Source organism: Giraffa tippelskirchi, chromosome 1 (genome assembly GCF_054371585.1).
Source record: "Giraffa tippelskirchi isolate mGirTip1 chromosome 1, T2T-mGirTip1v1.2.pri, whole genome shotgun sequence".
Lineage (NCBI taxonomy): Eukaryota > Metazoa > Chordata > Mammalia > Artiodactyla > Giraffidae > Giraffa > Giraffa tippelskirchi.
The window spans coordinates 55,114,586-55,138,779 of NC_137275.1; the positions used below are offsets into that span (position 1 = coordinate 55,114,586).

Here is a 24,194-nt window from a genome sequence, read left to right on the forward strand (position 1 = left end):
ATTTTGTTGGACAATAGAACACAAAACCTTGGCATTAGAGAGCAAAGTCCAAAAAATCATCTAAGACCAGATGGGCAAGGCCTTTGACTGCCAAACTAAGGAGTTTGGCATTTATTGGCTGGGGAACGGGAGGTGGACAGGCCAGGAGGCTTCAGAGATGAAATGGCCTGATCAGAGAATGGGTTTTCTAGAAGATAAATCTGCCTCTTTGATTTTATAGACCCTTTCTTAAGCATGATTCTTTCCTAGACAGCTTCAATCTGAAAAAAAAAAAAAGTCATTCTTCTCAGCATGTTTTTAAAAGTAAACTTGGTCACCATAAATGTATAGGAGAAAAGGAGACATAGAAGCTAGCAGCAAATCCAGCAAACATGGCCATCTGTTTCTGGGACTCTTAGTAGAGATCAGCAAAAATAACTTTTTAAAAAACACGGAACTATGGCTGAAATCATATTTTCCAGAGTAGGTTTCCACTAGTGACTACTTATAATTTTATTTGTCTGGCATTTTCCATAAAATATACCATCACCAGCACATCATGAAAAGCTATCATCTGTTCCATTATAAATGCAAAGAATGAAAAACGAAGGATAAGAGGAGGGAGGAGAGGAGGAAAATGATACATGGCTTGTCAGGAAATGTAAATCAAATGTCAGAATCAACCTTTTCAAAGTAATGATGAAGAAAAACATCGAACAATCTGTTCAGAACTTTTATGAAAAACTGGTGTAGGGTAAAAACACAATGGGGTTTGGAGTCAGAAAAGCTCTTTTGCAATCTCTACTCTCTCCTTTTATTACTACTTTCTTGTGGTGAGATAAATTTCCTCCTTTCTAAAATGGTGATATAATTTATTACTTTAATGGTTGTGAGGGTTTTAGTGTCACACAATGTCATGGATCATATGTATTTGCCTCTTCCTCTCCTTTGGAGAGGAAAGGATGTGCCTGTTGTATGATGGGGCTGTGGCCATGGGGATTACACAAAGGCAACAGCTGCTTGAGTTCTCCTAACCTCCAAAGGGAGTCTAAACATCCATTTGGTCAGCTTGGGCCTGAATATAAGGGAGAGAGGCAGTGATGCCATTAACACCAAGGACCAGGTGACAATAATCACTTTGGCTTGACTGTGGCAGGCATCGAGTGACCTCTCTGGGGGGATTTCATGACTGTACTTCCCCTTTCTCTAGATTAATATTAATTATTATTAAATAAATGTTAAAATTAGTTGACCCCCTTGAGAACACCATATGAAGCCAAGGGGAAAAGGCACAGAAGGGAGGTATAGGGAAAAAAAAAAAAACACTTGAAGATTTCAAATGTGTTAAAGCACAGTGAGAATAATCTGCTGGAAACACATTCATTTACAAATATTTATTGAGCACCTATTTGGGCCAGATGCTGTGTAGGCTGTGAGGATATATCTATTAATGAAACAAAAAAATCCCTGCCCTCACAAAACTTACATCCTAGTGAAGGAAGAGACAATGAACAAAACAATAAATGCACAGTAGATGAAAAGCTCACTAGAAGCACATGCTATAGATTTTGATCTACACACATGAATAGAAAAAGAGAAGGTATAAACTTTGAGGCAGAGTCCTCCTGTGTTAACGCTGGAGATTCTTGGAATTCTGGCTACACACAACAAATAAAGGGCAAGGATTTTTGTGGAAAAGAGTGACGGTGGAAATTACATGCTGCAGACTAGTACGAATTTATGATTCTGAGAGAGAGAAAGGAGAGAAGTGTGTATGTGCATTGGAACCTCTGGGTATTCTCCTGAATTACCTTAAGAAAAAATTGGGGGTAGGGTGCACATGTTCCAGCAGCAAGATGGAGAGAGGGCAATTTCTTTTTTACCTTTTATAATTTCTCAAATTTATCAGGTTACAAATGATTCTTAACTTTCTTGGGCTTTACAGTATTTTTCAAATAAATACAAAAATAGTTAAAGAGGGATGAGTGAGTTCTATATGTACTAACACAAAAATCAGTTTGCGATACGTAAAGTGGAAAATCTAAGTTACAGAGCTTTGTAACTTGTGACCACATGTATGTAATACATAATTTTTTATAATGGCAACTCACTTTAGACAGTTTAGTTATCCCGTCAAAGTCTCAGTGACTCACCTCTGAGCCCTTCCCTTTTTTACCACCCACATACAGCATCACTAAGTAATAGCTTCTGTCTTGGAGTGGCCTTCCAAATGGATCCCTTGTTTCCATTCTGCTTGTTGTTGTCCTAGGTCAGCTGCCATTATCTCTCACTTGAACAACTGCATAAATCTCCTTACTGGTCTCAGTACATGCACCACAGACTAGATTTGCTTCTCAAAACATCGACCCTCCTTTGATTCTCCAATGACCACTGGATCGAGTCCAGTCTTGGCATGGCTTCCAACACTCTTCCAAATCTGGCCTATCCTACCAGCAGTAGACACTCCTCTCTACTAGCAGAACCCTAATTTTGTGCAATTAATGAACAGAGACTCTTGATCTCAGCCTTTAGCCCCAAGGGATATGCTATGGGTTGTCACATAGCAGGCAATCCACTTTTTTTTTTTAACTAAATGAACGAAAGGTATACATTAGTCATGTTTATGCCATTCCTCTTCCCAAATGATTAGTCTACAAGTCAACATGTAACCCAGTTCTGGCCAATGAGATACTACAAATATGTCCCATCCTTCCTGTTTGGAATTTACTTGTGCAAAGAGCTACAGTAGCCATCTTGGAACCATGAGGTCACAGAGAAGAAGGCTAAAAGAATCGACGTGCTAAGTCTGGCAGAATGTAATGAGATGAAAGCTTATGTTATTGATGATACAGATCCAGCGACTCTGGAATTGCTTACCTCCAAATCCTGAGATAAAAGCCTGTGTTATTGATGATCCAGAGTGGTAGATCCAACCACTCGGAAACTGCTTACCTCCAAATTCTTAGTAAAGGATATATCAAAATATCTTTATTTTCTAAATTGGACTTTAATATGCCTATGAATCACTTGGAAATCTCATTAAAATGAAAATTTTGATTCAGTAGATTTGAGGTGGGGCCTGAGACTCTACATTAGTAACAGACTCCCAAGTGATGCTGCTGTCCAAGGACCAGCAATGAGAAATGAGGATGTAAACCACTACAAACTGGACATTCCATTACTTTTAGCTGGCAAGTATGGGTTGAAAGGTATGAATGCTAAATTTCAGCTAAATTACTTTTAGCTGAACTCATCCTTACTGCCTACTGTCCCTCCCCACATACCAAGCTAACAACACTAATTATCCAAACTTCTCAACATATATGAAAAGCTTCCTGGGCCTGCCTTATGCTCATCCTTTACTTGAAGGAGCTTCTGTATATTTTAGCACTATTCCACACATCAGCCTGGGTCACTTTTTTCACTCATTAATTTTATTTGCACTAACTCCCATATATGTTTTTCTAGGGTCTTTTATTCAAGTCATTATTAAACAATTACAGCAACTTGTTTAATAGACAAGATGATTTTGAAAGACTTGAAATTTAATTGCAAAATTGTTGAATCCCCTAGTACATTTTATATACTACATTATGGTTGTGTTACATTTCAGTAGCATGGAAATTAAAAACCACATAAACAGTGCTCTATTGCCAGTAATGACATGCATGTGTCTCTCCTTGATTAATGCTTAATTGCACTTGGCACTTCGACAAATTTTTTATCATCTGATATTAATATGCATCAGCTTGAAACTGAGCTCATAAGAATTTTTCATGTTCACTCTCAGATTATAAACACCATCTCTCTCTTATCTCTCCAAGAAATTCCTACCTGATTTTATTTCATTAATTATCAATATGCTTTTCATAGCACACTGTATTTCCATGTATTTTTTAAAAATATTACTCTGAAATTTAGCATTCATACCTTTCAGCCCATACTTGCCAGAAGAGGCCTCCAATGACTTGATTAGAATGCAAGCTATGTCAACTGTCGGGATGGGAGGAGGCTGAAGGAGATGAGTACCCGCAGCTGTCACAGACTGCACATCAATCAGCACATGATGGCTGCACCCCATCAATCAGATGGCTGATATGCTTTGATTTCCACTGTAAATGAGCATAATTTATCTGCTGCCCCAATCAACCCAACACCATCACAAAATCTGTGCAAACAAGGACATAAGGGATAACTGAAAAAGCAGGACTCCAGAGATGGAGGTTTTTATTCAAATTCTACCAATGACTCTGCACAAGAATATCACCTTTCCCTTGCCCGTCAATACCCCCCTCCCCCCACCAAATCAGCAGAACTTAAAGTCACACACTGTAAAAGTGAAAATCCAAAACTACTTTATGGGGACTTTCCTGGTGGTTCAGTGGTTAAGACTCTGCACTCCTAATGCAGGGGGTCTGGGTTTGATCCCTGGTCAGGGTACTAGATCCCACATGCCATAACTAACAGCTCAAATGCAGCAACTAAAGATCTTGCATACCATAGTGAAGATCAAAGATCCCGTGTGGCACAACTAAGACCTGAAACATCCAAATAAAATTTTAAAAATAAATATTAATAAATAAATAAAACTACCCTATGACATCCACAACTGATACAGCAAAGACTGAAACCAAAATCTCAAAGAACGGTGTGAGGATACTGGTATGAATAGATAAATAATCTCAGGGCCCCTGGTATGAGCTGGACGCCACCGGGCTACAAGTAATCACAGACTCTGTGACAGTCTCAGCCTTGCCAACACTGCTAGTTCACTGTTGTTTTCCAGGTAAATCTTTCCCACCCTCCACCTCCTTCAAATTCCACTACATTAATGGTGAACAGTTATAATCCAATGAAAGGATTATTCATAGTCTGAGGACTCTTAGGTACAATGTGTAGATTTGTACCCTGGCAGAGCAGGGTGGCATGGTAAAGTACATATCCATTATCATTTGAATCTGAACTTCATGCTAATATTCTGAAAGCTAAAACTCATAACTTACTGCCTTGCTTGTCCAGGCAAAGACTGTGACCTCTTTCTAGATCTTCAGTACTTACTGCTCTTGGACAAATACTATAATCACTTTACAGATTCTAAGTGCTTTACTGAGCAGATACCCTGAGCTTTTTAAAATATTTATTTTGAACATCCCTTTCAAATACCCTTTTTGAAGTCTGTTAATTTATAACCATAAGGTCCACTTTCCCCTCTTGCTAAGTGTCATTATCTTGTCTTCTCTAGCTGAGGGTCATGAGGCCCTTCCCCAACTGCTGACCAAATCATTCGATATGTTTTGACATAGGAAAGTATCTGTGAAACCAATGCAATTTACCAAATATTTCCATAACCCCCTTAAATTCTTGTGCCCCTTTGCAACCCATTCCTCCTTCTGCCCTATCCCCAAGCAACCACAGAATCACAGATTTGTTTTCTTCACTAAAGATTAGTTTGCATTTTTGGGGTTTTATATAAATGGAATGCTATAGCATATATTCTTTTTATCAGTGAGAGGAGAGCCTGTCTTTTTCAGTAAATGATTTTGAGGTTTTCCACACTGCTGTGTGCATCTTTTTTATTGTGAGTTGCATTTTACTTGCCACCTGTTGATGGACATCTGGGTTGTTTTCAGTTTCTAGGCTGTCTTCCATTTTTGGCTATCATATATAAAGCTGTGAGGGCCATTGGTACACAAGGCTTTGTGGAGACATGTATTTTTGTTTTCATGTAGATTCCTATTACTGTACTGAAATTTTGCAAAAACCCAGTAGCACACCTGGCTTGTGGTTCGTGGGCTGAGAAGACAACTTAGCTTTGGCATCACCACAACTTCCACTCCACACACCCTCTCCAGACACAACTGGTCCCCTGCTGCTCCCTCCAGGCTCCCACTGCAGCCACCACAACTTGACTTCCTCTTTCTGTGGTCAATGCCTCTAATTCTATTCCTTGACCCTTCAATGCCTTAGTCACGGTCTAGCCTCTCCCTGGAGAAATGACAGACCTGTTTCCTTCCTGTTCAGACAAAACAAAGGGATTGTTTTAACAGATTCATATATGGGCTTTTCCAACGTTTCTAATCTATTCAGATTGTATAACAGTCAAGACACCAAAGCAAGCGCCAGTTAAATTCAAAATAAGATATTAAAGTGTATCTCTTTCACCTATTTTTACGTTACCACTTTAACTGGCACCTTCTTTTAGAGAGCCAGTGTTTCTTGGCATAAACAAAATATTATGGCTTTCTGTCATATTTGTTCCAGCTTCACTGTAAACACGTTGGAAAATTATATTTTTAATGAAGGCCTGTCTTTGTTGTCAACACTCAAAATGTCCACCTTTCCAAATGAATCACAGCTGACTTTTATTTTGGCTGTAATTCCAAGATGAAATTGTCTCAGTGAATCCACATTTTAAAATTTCAGCCCATATCTGTTCACTAGATTCTATCCAAAAGACCTAAAATGTATCCCATTTCACAACTGTGAAACAGAACTGCTACCAGTTTAGGTACTAATATAGCACTCAGTTTAGACTTACATGAAGGCTTTGTATGGGAATCCTGGATGTCACATTATAATCTTTTGGGTATCTGTTCCCTTTTGTGTAGAAACGCTGTGGCCTGCTTGGTAAGGAAGAAGCAGAAGGCAGGGCTCAAAAATTACATATGTAACATCTTTTGTAGCAGAAAACCTATGACAATACAGAGCAAAGCAGGCTGGACCAGGGTGCTGGCTTTTGCTCCTAGGTTCTTCAGAGACCGCACTGAATACCAGCCCAAGGCTTTACTTTGGGACCAAACTCAATGACCAGTTTGGGTCAGCCATGCAACCACCTGAGATATATTTATTAAGATGCACTTAAGTATTTTATTTCATTTACAATTTTAACATATTTTTTCATGTATTTCTTAACAAGTAAGATGTTTAAAAACCAGTCTTACTTTGTTAAAATTCAAATCACTTATTTGAGCCCCGATTCTCTGTCTTTGTGTGTAACTTGTGTGTAACTCTGACATATAAAAGTCTTAGTTTTACCCTCCCAACCCCTTCCTGGAGCTATGGACCAGTCAACCACCAACCCAACAAGGAAAATTAACAGCTACATGCCCAGAATAACTTCCCTAGAGGTCAGTTGAGAATAGGTTGGTTCTAGAACTTTACTTCTTTAAATACAGCAAAATATTATTTCAGATAATTTGGGTTTGGGGTTTTTTTTAGAGAAAATTTAATTTTTTATGCATTTTCTTTTTTCCAATATATTGAATATAACTGACATATAACATTGTTTGTTTAAGGTATACAAATGATTTCCTATAGATAGATAGATAGATAAATGATTACTACCATAAGTTTAGTTAAAAACCATCAAAATTGTTGTTTTTTTAAGAACAGAACACTCTACAAGCGACATCCTCAACAGGAGGTTGTTCCTTTGGCCCTCAAATTGAGACAGGCTGGGACCTGGGACCCTATGCTTCAATGTTGCAGTGCTTGCACCTGACATCTCCCCACCAGTAACAAAATACAAAGAAACTGTATGGAACTAAAAATAACTGCAGTCATGGGCTGTTAGGGCAAATTCTGGACAAAAGATACAAAGAGACCAAAAAGCCCAACAGCCACTTCTGAAGAGCTTGGAGCAAACGGGGGTACTGTGCATGCCCCCTGCCCATAACACCAAAGAGGTGGACAAAATACCTAAGGCACCCCTCCAGCCCAACCCCTGGACACACCCTATCCTCTGCCCATATAAGGAACCAGCTTGCTCCCCACAGCAAGCAAACAAGCAAGGGAACCTATTGTTTCTTCTCCTTACCCCCTGAAGCTGGGGCCCCAATAAACCTTGGCTGAATTTCTTGTCTGGCCTCTGATCAATTTCTATTGATTAAGGAGGCCAAGAACCCTGGTGAGGAACAAAACTTGGTCAAAAGCAGGAGTACCTTCTTTCCAACAAAGCCCAAATTTTGCTTACCCACCAAAATGACACACGCCATCACATCCCTGATTCCTCCCAAGCAAGAAATACTCCCAGTAATAACTAACTAAGCACAAGCAAGGCAAATGACTTATCCTTCATTAGGCAGGTAGCCCCTCTCCAGGAATATGAACCCCCAGCAATGCCACATGTGACCCCACCTAAGAGTCCAAGTAAAAAATATCTGACTATAAGCTTCACATGTAAATTCTAAACAACCAGTAATAACGATGAAGTCCAACCCTGTACAGTTTAAGAAACAGTTCTGATCCAAGAAGTCTCTTGAAGAAGAACCTGTTTCCAACTGATAAGTGTGGTTATATCTTGGTGTAGAATGGGGATTGGGAAGTAGAGGGACTTAACACTTTATACTTTACCCATATCTGAATTAACTGAAATTTTATAACTAGCATTTATTATAATTAAATGTTTTAAATGAAAAAATACTTTCCTTGGTTCTGATTTTTTTTTCCCAGCCCTCCCATAATGGACATAAAGCATTTTTAGGCTGCCCAGCATCAAATGACTGTCTTATTTAGGGAGAAATTCTCAAATAGGTGGCAGCATGGCCCCCTCTGCTGACGGGGGACAAATATTCACCCTCTCTCCCTTTCTGCCAATCAATGCTGGCTCTGCCAGACAACCACGTGTTCATTCCTGTCTGGGATTCGAACCTCGAAGGGGTAAATTCAGGTCATAGGGTCAGTGAGATCAGACTCACAAGGAGGGCAGTGTCACTGGAGTCCAGTGGGGTCACAGCTCACAGCCAGCGGTGGGAGTGCGGAGGACACAGGCGTCTGGTAGCAGGGGTGTCAGAGTGGTGTCCTTAGCAAGTATTCCTCTGCTACAACCTCGGCCATGGTTCCGCCTGCCTGGCTCCCCTTGGTTGCTGCTCATTTGTGAGGCTGGATTATCTTGGTCTTTATGTTGATTCTGAGAACTACCCTATATCCTTTCAATAAATTCTTTTTCTGCTTATGTCAGCCAGGGTTGATTTTTGGGGCCAAGAGTTGTGACCCAGAATATGTCCATTCATTCATCCAATAAAGTATTTTATTTTTCCTTTTTTTTTTTTTGGTTACACCACACAGCTTGTTGGATCTTAGTTGCCAGACCAGGGATCAAACCTGTGCCCCCTGCAGTGGAAGTGTGGAGCCCTAACCATTAGATCAACAGGAAAGTTCCCCAACAAAGTATTTAACTGCCTGATATGTGCCCAATACTGCTCTAGGCACAGGGATTCTGCTGTGAACAAAATTAAAATCCATTTGCTCAAGGAGGTTATAGCCCAGGGGATCTCATTTCTTCCTGGTCCTGACCTTCCTTTGCCTTTCTCTAGAAGCCTGTTTTAATTTGATACTACCCCTCTAGCCCTAAGCCAAGCCAAGCCAAGCTGGTTTTTCTCAGTTTCCCTTGACATTAAGAAGCAAGGACGTTTTCACGTCCTCCTGGCCTTGCTCTTGAGTTCAGGCCAGACCTATGGTTTTGACACCACGCACAGTCATTCATGGTCATTTCATAAGCATCTCCCAGCACCTAGACTATTTGAGACACTCTGCTAGGAGTTGAGTCACAATGTTGAAGCAGTCACTGCCCTCAGAGATATTACAGTGAGGCAGCAAAGACAGACAACAGACATTTAAGGAAGCTATAAAGGGTGATGTGCGCCAGGGAAAAGAAAGCATGCTGCCCCAGAATACATTAACAGGAATGCCTTACCGGCTTTAGGAGGGAGCCAGGGAAGGTTTCCTGGCAGAAGTGAGTTTTAAGCTGAGACAGGAGGGGTGACTTAAAGTCAGCTAGCTGAAGAGGATAGAGAGCAGAACAGTCAGAAGGAACAACAGGGACTTCCCTGGGGGTCCAGTGGCTAAGACTCCACCCTCCCAATGCAGGGGGCAAGTGGCCAGCTCCGGGTCAGGGAGCTAGATCCCACATGCTGCAACTAAAGATCCCACATGATGCAAGTAAGACCTGATGTGGCCAAATAAATAAATAATTTTTAAAAAGAAGGAACAAGACATGCAATATACCAGAAGCAGGAGAGGGCACAGCACATAGAGGAAATGGAAGGAGTTCAGTATGGTGGGGGCAAGAAATACAGGCAGTTGTGAGGGAGGGACAGTGGTTAAGGTGAGGCTGGAGAGGCAGATAAAGAGCCTTATTGGCACTCCATAGCTTTATTCCCAGAACAATCAGAAGCCATCTGCTGAGGAGCTCAAGCAGAGGTGGCAACAGAAGGGTGTATTGTTAGTTCTGCAAATTAGAAAGATCACCGTGTGTCCGGTGGAATGAACTGGGGAGGAGAAATACAGAGACATCAGAATTATTTCAGAGCTCACCAAGAGTTCAGAATAGAAAAACTATATTCCAGGTGGCACAGTGGTAAAGAATCCACCTGCCAATGCAGAAGATGCAGGAGATGCCAGTTTGGTCCATGGGTTGGGCAGATCCTCTGGAGAAGGAAACGGCAACCCACTCCAGTATCGTTGCCTGGAAAATTCCATGGACAGAGGAGCCTGGTGGGCTAAAGTCCATGGGGTCTCAAAGAGTCAGACATGACTGAGTGACTGAGCATGCATGTAAGAACTAGTAGGGGGAGGAGAGATGAAAAGAAGCAGGAATAGTCAAGGGACATGTACTGGGTACAATCAAAAAGACTTTCTGAGTGATGGGTGGATATGAGGTGAATAAGGAGAGAGAGAAGTAACAGATGACCCCCCGGTGTCTGATTTGTGTAGCCAGGTGGATAGGAAGCCTTCAATCAAAAACAAACAAAATGCTGAAGAGGAAATGACTTTAGTTTGCTTGTTCATGTTCAGTTTAAAGTGACCAAGGAGAACTGCCTGATTGGCAGCTACAGATGTGGGCCTAGATTTCTGTGCAGAGATACGAGATAGAGGACAGGAGCTAGGATCATATGGGCAATGACTGAGGTCTGGGAGTAGTGAGACACCCCTGCAGTTGATACAGTCATGGGGTGGGCTGTGTTATTCTTATAAAGATTCATTGCCCCTTTCTGGGGGAGATTCAACTTTGCCACCTTGCTGTTGCCACATGACTTGTTTTGACCAATGATATGCAAGTTGAAATGACATGGATCACCTCCTTCTGTACAGAAAGCTGACCTTTAGGGTCAGTTCAGCATTCTCCATGGGGCTTCCCAGGTGGCGCTAGTGGTAAAGAACCCACCTGCCAATGCAGGAGACACAGGAGACCTGAGTTTGATTCCTGAGTCAGGAACATCCCCTGGAGGATGGCATGGCAACCCACTCCAGTATTCTTGCCTGGAAAATCCCATGGACAGAGGAGTCTTGCGGGCTGCAGTCCACAGTGTCACATAGAGTCAGACACGACTGAAGCGACTAAGCACATATGCATACAGGGTTCTCCTTTTCTATCTGCTACGATGAGCAGCAACATTCCAGAGAGAGGCTGCAGGGTCAGCCTGGATCTCAGAATAAAGATTTCGAGTAACCAAGTGATAGGCAATTGATAATGAATACACAGCTAGAACAAGAAATAAATACGTGTTGTTATAAGGCACTGAGATTTGTTTGTTACTGCAGCAAAACCAAACCTACTCTGACTGATACAGGTGGGAAGAGAAGCAGGTCTATGGCAGAAACCTGCAGAAAAGCAACATCTATCAGCCGATAAAGTGGAGCCTACAGAGAAATCCCACTCCTGCCCTAGCTTCTGACTCATGTCAACCTCTGCAAATTAACTCTTGCATTCACCTCTGCTTACCTTGTTTTTGGTCTTTGGCCTGGGGGTCGTCTGGGCAGCCTGATGTACATTTGCTCCTGCCACAGGCCCAGGGACACCTTGCACTGTGGTGTCCATGCCTCTTCGGACTCATCCTGAGCTTCTGGGCTTGATTCCTGGATGTGTCTCCAGACCAACAGCTGTCCTGCCAGTTGACCTTTCCAGGTTCCAATCAGTCTGATTCTTCTTGTCTTCTCACTCACACCGCACCCCCCCCCACCACTCCACCACCCAGCACAGACTGATACGTATAAGTGTCTTCATTTACACTGAACACATGCAACACGGGCGACTTCTGCTTCTCTTTGACCTGGGACAGGCTCTTCCACAGGCCACCCTGCTCTCCCACCTTCTAGGCTCCTTTTACCACAGATCAGGATTGAGAGTGCCACCATCTATTTAGAAGCCCTTTTTTCCAAATGAATGGGACTATGCCACTTCTGTGGTTTTGGTCCAGTCCTCAAACCAGAGGTAACCAGTCTGCCAGGACAATTATGATCAGCATGGAGGTCAAGATAGAGAAACATATCTACCTTTTCTTAAGTTTACCCATTGCTCAACGTTTTGTACATTTTGTTCACAACATTAGCTATCAACATTTATGGAAAGTTTATCAGGAGACTTCCCTGGTGGCCCCAGTATTCTTGCCTGGAAAATCCCATGGATAGAAGAGCCTGGCAGGCTATAGTCCATAGGGTCGCAAAGAGTCGGACATGACTGAGCATGAACACTGGCATTGCACAGAGGCCCAGTGGTAAAGAATCCATCTTGCAAAGCAGGGGATGCAGGTTTGATCCTTGGTCAGGGAACTATGATCCCATGGACTGCAAAGTAACTAAGCCCACACACCACAACTACTGAGTCCGCAAGTCACAACTTGAGCGTCCGTGCGCTGCATCGAAAAGATCCCGCATAACAACTTATTAGATGGCAGACAATGTGCTAAATATTTAACATACCATTTATTTTGTTTCTCACAGTCAGTCTAAGAATAGTATTAGTTCTTCTGTTTTACAAGTGGTAAAACAGATTTTAAAAGTTCACATATTTGCCTGAGAAAACACAGCCAATACCAGTAGGGTTGAAAGTTTGCCTAACTCCTGAGTCCTTGTTTTCTAGTCTTCTGCTATATGTGTGTGTGTGTTGAGATATATATCTATGTGTGTGTGTATATACTGGCATGTGTGTGTATATATATATATATACATATAAATGGTGGTGATGGTTTAGTCACTAAGTTGTGTCCCACTCTACTCTTGCAACCTCATGGACTGTAGCCCACCAGGCTCCTCTGTCCAAAGGATTTCCCAGGCAAGAATACCAAAGTGGGTTACTATTTCCTTCTCCAGGGGATCTTCCCAATCTAGGGACTGAACCAAGGTCTGCTGCATTGCAGACTGATTCTTTACAGACTGAGTCAGCAGGGAAGCCTACATATGTATAATGTGTATGTATAGGTACACATATATACGTATGTGAGTCTACTGGCATATATGTGTATGTTTATTATAAATGTATAGATAAATATGTGTAAGGATGTGTGTGTATATATAACTATATGTGGATATATGTTTATGTGTGTTCATGAGTACATATATGTCTGTATATATATCTATAGGTATAAAAATCTTCCAAGCTCAGGTTAGAAAGTATGGAAGGTAATATATTGTGTTTTAACCACCTGGTATCACACCTAGTACAATACAATATTTCAATAGAAGTTTTAAAACTCTTAAATTTATTAAGTTTTGAGTTCATTAAATAAACTCTTTTCAAATTACATTTTACACTAAAGTCATCTAGAAATTGCTTTGTGAGAGCAGGAAGCCAGGAGTCCTGCGTTCCAGTCCTGGCTCTGCACATAGCTTCTCTGAGTCAAAGTTTCCTTTCTGTAGACTTCCCTGGCAGTCCAGTGGTTAAGACTCTGCGCTCCCAATGCAGGAGGTACGGGTTCAATTCCTGATCAGGGTAGTAAGATCTCATACACTGCATGGCAAAAAAAAAAAAGTATTAAAAGTTTCTAAAAACAAAATCAAATGACAAAGTTCCCTATCTGCAAAATGAAGGAGTTTGACTTGATGCCTTATCAGGGTTACTCCTGCTCAGAAGACTTAAAATGTCAAATCAAATCGCTTTTAAAAGAATAGCTTTATATTTAAAGTAGACTTGATTTGCTAGTGCCTTTTTTCCATCCTAAAAGCCTTGTAAAATTATTTTTCCCAAGTATCAATGAGAACAATAAAAGTTGATTTCATATGACCTCCAGTTTAATGAATGCACTAAAGCAGTACAATTATGAAACATCACTGGTAATTCTTAGTGTCCTACATCAGTTAAAAGCTCAGAAATGGAAAAGACTGCATATTCTCTCTACGTTTAGTGGGCTAGACAATGCACCATGAGAGGAATCAGTCATACAGACCCGACAGAAGCTATTTCTGTAAAGGGCAAACTAAGGTCCAGTCTCGACACATCCTTTGGAAATGCCTGGGAGTAAGGTTCCAGAGACCTCACCGAAGATTCAACTGTTTATTCTGGCAAAAGCCCACAGTTGCAATCTTTAGCTGCCACTGGGGAGAAAACAATGACAGAGGAGCTGAAGATTTTCTCAGATGATTCCAAAGTTGTCAGTCAAAATCCTATCAACTGAAATCGATGGAGAAACAAAAAGAAACAGATACAGAACTTTTAGATCTAATTTATTATTTCAAAATTGATTTCTCTATCATAGTCGGTTCCTATCATCAGGGCAAAGTGAATTAGATTCAAGGCACAGGAAAGAGTACCAGTATTTTACATTAAAGGCTAAGTCTCAAAAACATTGGGTGTGAATGAGTTAGAATAGAAAATAATGAGTGCAGAAGAGAAAGGCTGGGGGTATTGGGGACAACAGGACTTCATTCTCTGGAATCTGTGTGACAACTGAAAACAAAATACCTACGTACCTACGGTGGTGCGTCGTGTACATACTCACTCGCTCAGTTGTGTCTGACTCTTTGCAACCTCATGGACTGTAGCTCACCAGATGCCTCTGTCCATGGAATTTTCCAGGCCAGGATATTGGAGTGGGTTCTCAATCCCTTCTCCAGGGGGTTTTTCTGACCCAGGAATCAAACCTGTGCCTCCTGTGTCTCCTGTGTTGCAGGTGGATTCTTTACCACTGAGTCACCTAGGAACCCTGCCTATGGTGGAGAATGGCCTTAAGTAGGTACGGAAGAAATGGTAATGGCCATCATTATTCTTATACAGACCACTATCACAAAGTCTCCAAACGCATTCTTTCTCCATATGAAAGGAAGAGTACTCAGAGTATAAGTCAGTATGATTTTCTCTCCCTTTGTTGGAGGAAGTTTTATTTTGTGTGAATATGCCTAATTTCTTATCTTTTCATCACTTATACAGGCAAACTTTGGAGATACGGCAGATTCAATTAGATACCACCACAAAAAGCAAGTATCACAATAAGGCAGGTCACAAGATTTTTTCGACTTCCCAGTGCATATAATGGTATATGGGGGGAAAAGGTATATGATATACTGATAGTCTATTAAGTGTGCAATAGCATTACGTCTAAAAAATGTATATTCCTTAATTTTTCTGGCCGCACCCTGCAACATATGAGATCTTAGTTCCCCAACCAGGGGTTGAAGCTGCACCCTTGGCAGTCAAAATGTGGACTGCTAACCACTGGACTGCCAGGGAATTCCCTGCATTCACTTTTTTGCAGATAATATCAAACTATTTCCCAGCACCACTCCATCCAGCTTTTTTCCCTCTTCTATTCCTTTCTCTCTAAGACGCTTTGGTACACTTTCCCAAAAAGTCAGTTAATACCTCTTAATTGAATACAATAGACTCATTGACTTATTTCACATTACGGAGGATTAGAGAAGACATTTTCTTCCTGAATTCCTATGCGAGTCCAGGTCCTCCTCAGACACTAAAGGTTTTTTTTTTGCCACAGAAACACAATTTGCAGGATCCAGGGATTGAGCCCTGGGGCCACAGCAGTGAAAGCAGAGTCCTAACCACTGGATCGCTAAGGAATTCCCCAGGTATTAAAGTTGATCTAAGCCTAGTGAAGCCTTCATTTATACCTTATGCCAATGATGCTATCTTCTGCACACTATGAAAAGACAGTCTTCCCTTTTCCTGTTGACTGTCAGAAAGTCAGGAGCCAAATTTACCCATTGGAAGTAAGTAAATAGTTCAGTGCTCCTAGAGAATGTCTACACCATGCAGTAGGATCCCCGGGGGACACGTGCTAGCAACATGGGTGTCAGAATTCCTTTGGGGAGGCCAAGGAACTGCATTTTAAACAAATACTCCCACCAAGAGAGCAATGCACACTAAATTCTGAAACCTCTGGTGTAATGCTATCAATAGATGATACTGCATTTTAGCTTTCACGTCTGACTCAATACCCTTACCATTGCGTTCTTCCCTCTGATACCCAAATTTTTTTTAAAGAATATTTATTTACTTTTAGCTGTGTTGGGTGTTTTGTTGCTGCTTTCTCTAGTTGTGGTTAGCGGGAGCCACTCTCCAGTTGCCGTGTGAAGGCTTCTCACTGCGGTGGTCTTTCTTGTTGCGGAGCACGGGCACTAGAATGCATGGGCTCAGCAGTTGTGGCTCACGGGCTCAGCCACCCCACGACATGTGGGATCCTCCCAGACCAGGGGTCAAACCAGTGTCTCCCAAATTACAAGGTGGACTCTCAACCACTGGACCACCAGGGAAACCACTGTCACCCAATGTTTAATCCCTGGAATATTGTTGTATTTTATGTGTACATATCAATCACCCATGATCATTTCTGGTCCAGGAGGTGAACTGGCTGATAAACTGATAAATGCTTAACTAGATAAACAGAAAAAAAAGTCTCTTTGGTGTCCCGTAACTACAGATACCACTAGTCACTTATGAAATGATCAAAAAGAGATTAGAAAGATACAAACTACTGGATATGGTTTTACATTTTATATTAAGCTATCTTATAGTTTCATCATGACAAATTTAAGGGACCAATAGATGGATTTTGACTAGCACCCCAGAAATAAATTCTTTGTTTCCTGCTCACAGTTCCCAAACCAAGCCTAGAGACTGTTCAGAAAGAGCTCACAGCACTTCAGGTAATCCTACCTGGGGTTTGCATGACCTTCAATTTCAAAAAGTTACTTGTTAAAAATAACTACTGTAGTGTAAAAAAGGAAACTAACTGGCCATCATCAACTCAAAGTTATGATGATATTCTTTTCTTCAGTAGAAGGGACTGGAATAGCAGAAAATTGAGTTTCTTCTATTTCAGCTCAGATTCCGGCCACCCACAGAGGAACATGCAGCATTCCTGACCAGAGCGGCCAGTTTTCAATCCTGTGCCAAAAAGAGCCTGGGAGAAAACTGGCACAGGTCGTCTGTTTATTGTGCACAGACAAGCTGCAAAAACAAGATTTAAATTTTCTGAAGTTTACCCACTGCAAGGGCTGGCTGCTTTATGCAGTGAGGAAGAGAGCAAGCAGAGTCCAAACAAACTGTGCCAGAAGCAAAACAGAGCAGAGAATCTTGCCACAGGGATTGAGGAAGAGTTGCAGAAACAAACTGAAAAAATCAGATGTAAAGGGAAGAAATATTAGGGTTCTACTATTTATTAGGGCTTCCCCAGTGGCTCAGTGGTAAAGAACCCACCTATAATGCGGGAACCAAAGGAAATGTGGGTTCGATCCCTGAGTTGGGAAGATCCCCTGGAGGAGGGCATGGCAACCCGCACCAGTATTCTTGCCTCGAGAATCCCATGGACAGAGGAGCCTGGCAGGCTACAGTCCTTGGGATCACCGAGTCAGACATGACTAAAGTGACTTAGCATGGCACTGCACTTACTATGCTTACTTTGATTCTGACAAATACATGCCATCTGAAAAGGAAAACTCCTAGGGTAAGTCAATGATCAAAAGTGTGCAAAACAGAACACCACTCTGTTTTAAAACATTTAAACATTTGGTATTTGTCACTGTTGGGTTTTATCACAATTTGCTTGGGCAAAGCATTAAAAAATTAATACTACATTATAAAAATGTCTACCTAAATTTTGTCTGGCTTCCAAAAGATAATCATACAGTATCCTTCATGTAATAGTTAATGTTCATATGCTAGTAGCTCTTACTATGTGTCAGACCCTATGCTAAGCACTTCACATATATTAACTCATTTTATCATTATAACAATGCAGAATAGTGGTATTATTATTATTATTCCCATTTTACAAATGAGGAAACTGAAGCACAGTTTGTCACTATCTTTCAGCTCTAGAGAGCAGCTTTTTATCACATTTGCCATATATATAGCAGTCATTACCATTTTGGGGGTTATATTAAACTGAATTTCATCCTAACCATATATATATTAATATATATCACATATTAATATATAATTTTAATAATCATAATAATAATTCATATATATATATGTATATTTGCTGCACCACATGGCTTGCAGGATCTCAGTTCCCTGATGAGGGATTGAACCAGGGCCATGGCAGTAAAAGCCCAGAATCCTAACCACTAGGTCATGAGGGGACTCCCATCTTACCCATATTTTTGAAGGTGAATTACCAGATAAAAACGTAATGATTTGTATGTTTATGTAAGTACTTCAGTTGACATGGACTTCCTTGGTGGCTCAGCAGTAAAGAATCCACCTGCAATGCAGGAGACATGAGTTCGATCCCTGGGTCAGGAAGATCTCCTGTAGAAGGAAATGGCAACCCATTCCAGTATCTTTGCCTGGGAATCCCATGCACAGAGGAGCCTGGAGGGCTACAGTCCATGGGGTTGCAAAAGAGTTGGACATGACTTAGTAACTAAACAACAAGCTCAACTGATGCTGTATCCCACTTTTCCACAAAATTATATTGCATTTGTGTAACAGCACAAACTACATCATGGATGTGAGAGTTGGACGGTGAAGAAAGCTGAGCGCCGCAGAATTGATGCTTTTGAACTGTGGCGTTGGAGAAGACTCTTGAGAGTCCCTTGGACTGCAAGGAGATCCAATCAGTCCATCCTAAAGGAGATCAATCCTGGGTGTTCATTGGAAGGACTGATGTTGAAGCTGAAACTCCAATACTTTGGCCACCTCATGAGAAGAGTTGACTCACTGGAAAAGACCCTAATGCTGGGTAGGATTGGGGGCAGGAGGAGAAGGGGAACGACAGAGGATGAGATGGTTGGATGGCATCACTGACTCGATGGACATGGGTTTGGGTAAACACTGGGAGTTGGTGATGGACAGAGAGGCCTGGCGTGCTGCAATTCATGGGGTCGCAAAGAGTCGGACACGACTGAGCGACTGAACTGAACTGAACAGCACAAAATTGTTTCTAACATGAAAAATTCATCCACCAACAATGTAACTGCTGGTTTTGCTTTTATGGAAACATCACTGTGGTAAAGCAAAAATTGTGAGTGCTTAGTATAGGTGAAGCCATAGATCAGCGTGCCCCAGACCAAAGAAAATATCAGTTACACAGCAATAGCTATAAGAAAGAGACTCTTCAGGGGTAGCTGAAGAGAAGGAAAGGCTTGAGACCAAGTCTAAGAACCAAAACCCAAAGAAGAAATAGAATTTGTTTTAACAGAAGGAGAGTGGACTTCAGCTTCAAATGAAAAAAATAAAATTAGAAATGAGGGAAGTTTTAGGTGGTTTTGGAGGGTCCAGTTGATGTGTCTGCAACTACATGAGGAATCTGTTCATTAGAATGGCTGCAAATTCAGTAATTACACAGTGATATTTCAAGTACCTGTAGACAAAACAACTTTCAATAAATTCAGCTGAGACTTCCGAGAGTTCTAGTCTCTAAAAGACATAGTTGATGGTGGCAGTGGCCAAAGAGAAGGTGAGAAGCAGGCAGCTTTCCATGGGGGCCAGGCTTGGATAGTAAGAGCTCAATAAATACATGTCAAATTGAGGACCACATACCTAGGGCTCACCTAGAGTGGGGGCTGCATCACCTAGATCTAGAATACCTACAGCCTCCACATCCCTGGAGAAGGATGAGACTCAAAAGGGCAAAGCCAGGACCACTACACAGAGTTTTGTGTGTTGTTCACTGAACAAGGATGCTTGGCCCGGAAGAAAGTAGAAAGTGCACTCAGTACCGTTTTTCTGTCCACATTGTGGAGCACAGCCACCTCCTGCCTTTTTCTAATTTGGACAAGGTGACATATGACTTTAGCAGCTCTGGAGAGCAGTGAAATAAGAAGGAGACACCATAACCTGACCGACAGGTATGGGAGGCCATGGGACACCATGGAGGCACCAAGGGAAGGAATCTGCGTCCTGATACTTGCTGCCAGGATCCGCCATCTTTTGGGGAGGTCTCCCTCTCTGTTTTCCTCACACAGAACCTTTCTTCAAAAGCACACACATTCCATCTACATAGTTAAAGTTCATGCTGACAGATTAGGAAGCATTTCCTTCTAATGATGATGGATAATCAAAGAGCCATTACAGGGCACCATCCGGCAAATTCTGCAGGATGAATACCTTTCAAATAGGAAGACATAAATCTGCAGTCAGAGAACTGAGTAATTTAAACACAGTAGGGATAGCTGAGGGATAGGGGATTTTCAGGGACTGATTTCTCCCCTTTGTTTTACAGAGTAAATTGATAACAAACTACTTTGATCCTTTCTAAAGGAGGACGTGGTGGTAGTGGTTCAGTCACTAAGTCGCGTCAGACTTGCTTGCGACCCCATGGACTACAGCCCATCAGGCTCCGCTGTACATGAGATTTCCCAGGCAAGAATACTGGAGTGGGTTGTCATTCCCTTCTCCAGGGGGATCTTCCTGACCCAGGGATCGAACCTGAGTCTCTTGCATTACAGGCGTATTCTTTACTGACTGAGCCACCAAGGAAGCCCCCTAATGGAGGATAATAAAGCATTTTATTAGCTTCATTTAGTTTCATTAAAAAATTATCTCTGAATAGCTTGATTATAGGGTGATTTCTGTTTTCTTTGCTTCTATGTTTCCATCATTTTCCCAAGTTGTCTGTAATGATTATGTGCCATTTTCATAATCAGAAGAAATATATATATATATATATATTTTTTTTTTTCCTTAACTTGTTTCCTTGTTCCCTCTGCCTCCAGACAGGACTGGATTCATCCAGAAAAGCAGCTCTGAAAGAGCCTGGCAGGACTGGTCACCACCTGAGCGAGAATAAAGTCCAGCGATATAAATGGAGAAGATAAGACTCAGTGCATGAAAGACAGGCCAGGCACCTCCCAGGCTTCATAGAACAGGGTGACTATACCTCCTCTCAATTCACGAACAAGCACCCCAGGCGTGATGAACATGTGATGACGCTCTCCAGCATTTGATCCAGCGCCTGACACACAGTATCTGCTCCATATGTGCTTGTTGAAGAAACTGGGAATGATTTTTTAGAAGCCTCAGCATTCCGACTAAGATCACAGCCTCTGGAGTCCAACAGGTATGGTTGTTCATGGAAAAGGATAAGCCCTTGGTCATGGTAAATTCTCTGAGCCTCAGTTTCCTTAACTTTAAGGTAGGAATAATAACACTACCTCATAAAGTTGTGAATACTAAATCAAATAATGAACATAAAATACATACAGCACCGTGCCTGGCACATACAAAGTGCTGGGTCGATCCAATGGTTCTACTTCTGGGTATATAGCTGAAAGAACTGAAATCAGGGCTTCATTCAAAGGGATACTTGTGTATCAACGTTCATAGCAGCATGACTCACAACAGTCAGAAGGTAGAAATGGATGTATCAATAAAACATGTGATATACATACAACAGAACATTATTCAGCCTTAAGGAGGAAAGAAATTCTGATACATGCTATAACATAGATAAACTTGAAAATAATATGCTAAGTGAAATAAGTTAGTTATAAAAGAAAAAAAATGATACAATCCCACTTATATGAGATGCACAGAATAGGCAAATTCATGAAGAATAAGCAGAATGGAGGCTGCCAGGGGAAGGGAGAAGTTGGGAGTTATTTTTAATGGCTACAGGGTTTCTGGGATGATGAAAACATCCTGGAAATGAATAGAGGTGATAGCTGCTCCACATAGTAAATGTACTTAATGCCACTGGGTTGTACATCTAATAATGGTTAAAATAGTGAATCTTATGTATATTTTATCACAATTAAAAAAGTGCTGGGTTAATGGCAAAAATTTCTTCGGTCATTATTAATAATAGTAATATTCATTCAAAGTGCAAGCAGCTCATAACTTATAAGTTCTGACTCCTAGGAGAGTGATGACAGACTTCCCTGGTGGTTCAGTGATTGAGACTCTGGGTTTCCACTGTGAGGGGCATGATTTTGATCCCTGGTTGAGGAACAAAGATAACGAATACCTCAAAATGTGGCCAAAAAAATAATAAAAATTATATATTAGAAAAAAGAGTGATGAGAAAATACCCCATGAGAGGGTTTGGTGAGGGACAACAGGGAAGGAAGGAACCACCAAGGTATGGCAAACTTAAAGAAGCCCAGTGTAAGGCTGCTCTGAAGCAAATCCTAAAAGATTTGAGGATCAAAGTTGGTGAGTCAGATCAAGACACAGGGAGGAAACGGAGCTACAGAAAGGAAAATAAGGCCCTTGTGGTTGCAACTGCCACTCAAGAGGATTGGGGACTTTATTGGCTTGTGCACCTCAAGTTCAGGGAGAGCTCCAGCTCCATGCAGGCTGGATCTCGTGAGCAAATGACATCATCAGGATCCAACAATCCATCAATCACTGGGCTGGTTCCATGTTGTCTTCCTTCTGCCAGGCCCTTCCCAGGCAGCGGCCACATGGTCCCCGGCAGCTGCAGCTGAGAGATTGTTTTTCTAGGATTGACTCTGGTTTTCATGGCCTGGATCACAATCCCACCCCTGAACCAACCATTGAGGCCAAGGTAGCAGAATATGCTAATCAGCCATGAGTCTCCTGAGTGCGCCATACGGAGGGGCTGCTGACAGAATAAGGAAGAAGAGATGCTGCTCTGGCAAAAAGAGTGAATGTCTACCAACAGCGGACAGGAATGGCAACAAAGTGAGGGAGTCTTAGGCATTTACCACAGAGGAGACTGGAGGGCGTGTGGTTTAGTTTTATTGCTTACCTACAATTAGCAATGAATAAGTCAGGATGATTTAAAGGTACAGGATTTTATTCAGCTATGGACCAAAGCTCCTCCTGTTCTGAGTTTCAACAGGGTTGCCTGAGCCTCATCAATATTCCCACTCTGCAGTTAGAGTCGTGCAGTGAAAATCAGGAGGTTGGTTTCTAGTGCCGAGACACACCAAATAGCAGTGAAACTGACATAAGACACACATCTCTCTGAGTTTCTGACGTGGCACTAGTAGAAAAGGATGCACCTGCCAATGCAGGACACACAGGAGATGAGGGCTCCATCTCTGGGTCAGGAAGATCCTCTGGAGGAGGGCATGGCAAATCACTCTGCTATTTTTGCCTGGAGAATCCCATGGACAGAGGAGCCTGGAGGGCTACAGTCCATACGGTCGCAAAGAGTCACACACGACTGAAGTGACTTGGCACACATACTATTAATAATAATATACATCTTTCTGAGCCTCAGTTTCCTCAATACAGAAAGAGGTTTTGAGGACTTTGCTGGTCATTCAGTGGCTAAGACCACTTGCTCCCAATGCAGAGGGTTCGACCCCTGGTCAGGGAACTAGACCCCACATGCTGCCACTAAGACCTGATGCAGCCAAATAAATAAATATTCAATTAGAGAGACAGAGGCAGAATTTCATGGCATCTATGACCTCAAGTCTGAGCCTCAATCTTAAACAACTATAATTCAGTTAAAATGCCAACTCAACGGGTGGGTGAGCATATTATATACAGTGATATATATGTGAAAGCATTTTGTAAATTATGAGGCGGCATATCATTTAGTTACGGTTATCATTCTTAAGGTCAAAAGATAGGTGAGGTTAAAAAAAAAGGATGGGCTTGAGTGGAGATAAATTGGAAAAGGAAATAAAAGTAGGCCAGGCAGAATGAAAATTTCATAATTTATATCACGGTGTAAGGATGTGAGAGTTGGACCATAAAGAAGGCTGAGCACTGAAGAATTGATGCTTTCATATTGTGGTGCTAGAGAAGACTCTTGAGAGTCCCTTGGACTGAAAAGAGACCAAGCTAGTCAATCCTAAAGGAAATCAACCCTGAATATTCATTGAAAGGACTGATGCTAAAACAGAGGCTCCAATATTTTGGCCACCTTATGCAAAGAGCCAACTCATTGGAAAAGACCCTGATGCTGGGAAAGATTGAGAGCAGGAGGAGAAGGAGATGACAGAGGACAAGATGTTTGGATGGCATCACGATTCAAAGGACGTGAGTTTGAGCAAACTCCGGGGGACAGTGAAGGACACGAAAGCCTGGCACGCTGCAGTCCACGGGGTCACAAAGAGTCGCA

The 24,194-nt window shown here is 41.7% G+C and overlaps 1 protein-coding gene and 1 long non-coding RNA gene across 21 annotated transcripts in view; both read right to left on the minus strand.

Moving 5' to 3' along the window:
- TBC1D1 (TBC1 domain family member 1) overlaps positions 1-24,194 on the minus strand; it is a 226,326-nt gene that overhangs the window by 171,102 nt on the left and 31,030 nt on the right. The window lies entirely within an intron of this gene.
- On the minus strand, positions 9,006-14,950 carry LOC145546405 (uncharacterized). Its single transcript, XR_014082887.1, has 2 exons — positions 13,707-14,950; positions 9,006-12,393 (listed from the first exon to the last, which is right to left on the minus strand). It is a non-coding gene; the product is annotated as an uncharacterized LOC145546405 (long non-coding RNA).